The sequence below is a fragment of the Pagrus major genome, chromosome 5, assembly GCF_040436345.1.
Source record: "Pagrus major chromosome 5, Pma_NU_1.0".
Classification (NCBI taxonomy): domain Eukaryota; kingdom Metazoa; phylum Chordata; class Actinopteri; order Spariformes; family Sparidae; genus Pagrus; species Pagrus major.
In genome coordinates this window covers 40,958,907-40,963,099 of record NC_133219.1, presented here as the reverse complement: position 1 = coordinate 40,963,099, position 4,193 = coordinate 40,958,907, and positions in this window count along the sequence as shown.

Genomic DNA, 4,193 nt, shown 5'->3' with positions numbered 1-4,193 from the left:
GAGGCGATAGAGTCCGACGGGGCCCTCGCTCACTGAGGGGCCCCATAAAGGAGCCAATCAGATCACAGATCACTCTGCTTTATTTCTTTCTTTTACCAGAAATTGAATTTTCCAGTTTTTTAAAACCCTCGCTGTTGTTTCCTGCGAGGCAGCGAACAGATGATCAGATCTTCTGTTTGTCGTCTGTCTGCGGCCCCTCGATGGGCCCCTGACCTTCAGCTGCTGTGACGAAAAAAGAAATTAGTCTTTTAAATTCATTTATAATAAAACGTTTTGTGATTAACAGGAGTGGATGTGAATCAATCAATCAATTAGAAAGAAAGAAAGTGATCGTCGATAATCAGTTGTGATGAATAAAAACTCCACAATAATTTTTATTTGATTGATTTCTGATTGGACCCATCGACCAGATATTGTTACTGACAGTAGTGGAAGAAGTATTAAAGTAATCTATTACAACATTCAAGACGTTTACTTGAGTAGCACATGTCGTCAGATCATCAGTAAACGTCTGTGTTTATTATTGATGATGTTTAAATATAGAAAGACTCCACCTGACAGGTCATCTGAGGTCATCACAGGTCACAGTGAGGTCACAGTGAGGTCACAGTGAGGTCACAGTGAGGTCACAGTGAGGTCACTGCAGGTTATCAGTGATCCTGTGTTAACATGAGAGGTCTCACTCTGACGTCTTTAACAGAGTTCAGCTGGTTGTTAAGTTATTTGATCAGTTTGTGTCACTGAGTCTCAATTTATCAATAATTTATTGATTAAGTTGAAGTCATAACTTCATCTATCGACCATAAATTACTTTATTGATTCATTTCTGTTGCTTGATTTGATTTATGTTCACTGATTGTTTCATAAAGTTTATCAGAGGAATCAAAACGCTGCAGCTCCAACTCTGTCCCCTCCAGCTGCTCCTGCTCCTCCTCCTGCTCCTGCTCCTCCTCCTCCTCCACCTCCTCCACCTCCTGCTCCTCCTGCTCCTGCTCCTCCTCCTGCTCCTCCTCCTGCTCCTCCTCCACCTCCTGCTCCTGCTCCTCCTCCTGCTCCTCCTCCTCCTCCTGCTCCTGCTCCTCCTCCTGCTCCTCCTGCTCCTCCTCCTATCTCCTCCTCTCTCCTCCTCCTGCTCCTCCTGCTCCTCCTCCTCTCTCCACCTCCTCCTCCTGCTCCTCCTGCTCCTCCTCCTCTCTCCTCCTCCTGCTCCTCCTCCTGCTCCTCCTCCTCCTGCTCCTGCTCCTCCTCCTCTCTCCTCCTCCTGCTCCTCCTCCTCCACCTCCTGCTCCTCCTGCTCCTCCTCCTCCTCTCTCCTCCTCCTGCTCCTCCTCCTGCTCCTCCTCCTCCACCTCCTGCTCCTCCTGCTCCTCCTCCTCTCTCCTCCTCTCTCCTCCTCCTGCTCCACCTCCTGCTCCACCTCCTGCTCCTCCTCCTGCTCCTCCTCCTCCTCTCTCCTCCTCCTGCTCCTCCTCCTCCACCTCCTGCTCCTCTCTCCTCCTCCACCTCCTGCTCCTCTCTCCTCCTCCTCCTCCTGTCTCCTCCTCTCTCCTCCTCCTGCTCCTCCTCCTCCTCTCTCCTCCTCCTGCTCCTCCTCCTCCACCTCCTGCTCCTCCTGCTCCTCCTCCTCTCTCCTCCTCTCTCCTCCTCCTGCTCCACCTCCTGCTCCACCTCCTGCTCCTCCTCCTGCTCCTCTCTCCTCCTCCTCCTCCTCTCTCCTCCTCTCTCCTCCTCCTGCTCCACCTCCTGCTCCTCCTCCTGCTCCTCCTCCTGTCTCCACCTCCTCCTCCTCCTCCTGTCTCCTCCTCCACCTGAGACAGTAGACAGATAAAATGATTGATAGTCACGTCCATCCTGGTTCTCAGACCAGCGCCGTTCATCTGTCAAACTGGGTCATAACCGGGTCGATATCACTGAGTCTGAGCCCGACAAGGAAAAGCTGATCCACTTCCTGTTGTAATGACTCGTCTGCAGCTCCAGATGTTAGCATCCTGTCAGGGTTAGCTTAGCAACTGGGCAAAGCAGGCTACTGCAGCGAGGCCCCTTCAGGGCCCCTGACGGCCTCCAGCCTGATCTTACAGCAGATGTTGGTGAATATGCAGGACTGATGTGAAGTTCATGGCATCAGGTGGAAGGAGACAGCTCATCGACACATTAAGCGGCGCAGCGGTCGTGGAGCGCGGTGGAGCCATCATCACTGACAACCACTGAGCTCCTCCTTCATCTTGGGGAGGAGGTCGAGAGGAGGAGGCTGAAGGTGTCAGAGCGGACAAACCTCACTCCTGGACGGCAGCCATCACCAGTGACAGAAAACTACAAAAGATATTAACCTCTGCATGCTGAGTCAGAGTGGTGTGATGTCAGAGGAAGCGTGGATGAATAGTAGGAGCCAGGACGGGCCGGGGCTAGCTGGTTAGCGTGCTAACGTCAGCAGACATCTCTGTAACAGAGAACAGAGGCGTGTTAAATCAAACCGCTGTGATCAGGATGTGTTTACAGGTCTGAGGCTCCAGAGGAAGCTGCACGTAATCTGGGACGTCACTCAGTGGCTGAGTTGCATTGTGGGTAATGTAGGCTCCAGGTTTTGGTCACCACACTGTTGGACTCATTCTGGACCGTTTAAGGACAGATGAGCCGGAGATATATCTTCCTTTACAAAACCTGGAGCCTACACTACCCACAATGCAACTCAGCCACTGAGTGACATCGCTGGAGACGTTCATCAGATTACATGCAGCTTCCTCCATCTTAAAGTCACCTTAAAAACAAATAAATAACATTTAGAAACATTTCATCAGACGTGTTTTTATCTTCGCAGCATCGCCTGTTCGATCTCAGCTGGTCACTTTCTTATCTTCTGTCAGGATGAATCTCCAGCTGATGTGTCGAGCTGCAGCGTATACAATAAAGTTTTGCTGAATTGATTTGTGTCACAGAAAAAATCATCAGCAAATATTTTAATAATCAATTAATCGTCAAGTATTTTTTGTCAATGATGATCATCTTCTCTCGTTAACGTCTCAGCAGACTGAAGTGATGCTTCGTGTTACAGGTAGAACGATCAATCAGTTCATCAGCAATCAATCAGTTCATCAACGATCAATCAGTTCATCAGCAATCAATCAGTTCATCAACGATCAATCAGTTCATCAGCAATCAATCAGCAGATTAATGAAAATAATTACAACTAATTATAATATAAGTATTAATAATAAATGATTGGCTGCAGCTTCATTGTTGCACAAAACAGAACAGGAAGTTACAAACACACTTTATTTATCCAACACACAGAGGTCAAAGGTCAGAGGTCACTGAAACACATCACAGTGACCTCTGATGACATCAGCTGGTTTAAACTCCTCCCCCTCTTCTTCTTCTTCTGCTTCTTCTTCTTCTTCTGAAAGTTCACTCCGCTCTCCACCTGTGGAGCTGGTTGAAACACGTGACTGAACGCGGAAGCGGAAACGGAGCCGCGAGTTGCCAACAGCTGAGCAGCGGCAGAGATCCTCTATTAACGAGATGAACCACTCTGTAGTTAAAAAAACACCTCACAAAAGCCGATCTGCAAAATCCCTCAGCTGATGTTAAATACAGGCGATTAAATGTTTTTCTGTCAGCTGATATTAGTAGAAAAAGCCTCGTGTCCGTTTCCTCTCTGTCATGATGTGTTATGAGGTGATCATGGCGCCTGGTGGAGGACAGGAGACAGGTTTCATGTTTAATTGAGTCACTGAAGTGCATAAATTCAGATTATGTCAGTATGTGCACCGAAACCTGATTCCCGATCAGACTTCAGGCTTTTATTTATTATTATTTGAATGAATTAACGTAACTTTTGTAAACCTTTTTACATCTTACCAACAAAATGAATTCTGTTTCACATTTCTGTGTGTTGTTGTTGTTTCATAGCTGATTATTGTTCATATTTCACGGTCAGAAACGATTGTACAATAAAGTTTATCTGGAGAAAACAACCAGGTGTATCTGGGAGGACGTCGCGTGTTTGCCTGCAGGTGTCAGAGCCACTTTAATGTTTGTGTCATAAATATAATTCACATTTTCACCTTTCTGTCTCTTTGGGGAAGGACTCGTGTTTTCAGAGATCCACTTCCTTTTTGTTTCTACAAATGCCTTCGGAGTGAGACCTCTCGCCTCTACGCGCTCTCTGACTCAGCTCAGTTAGCAGCCCGAGCTAA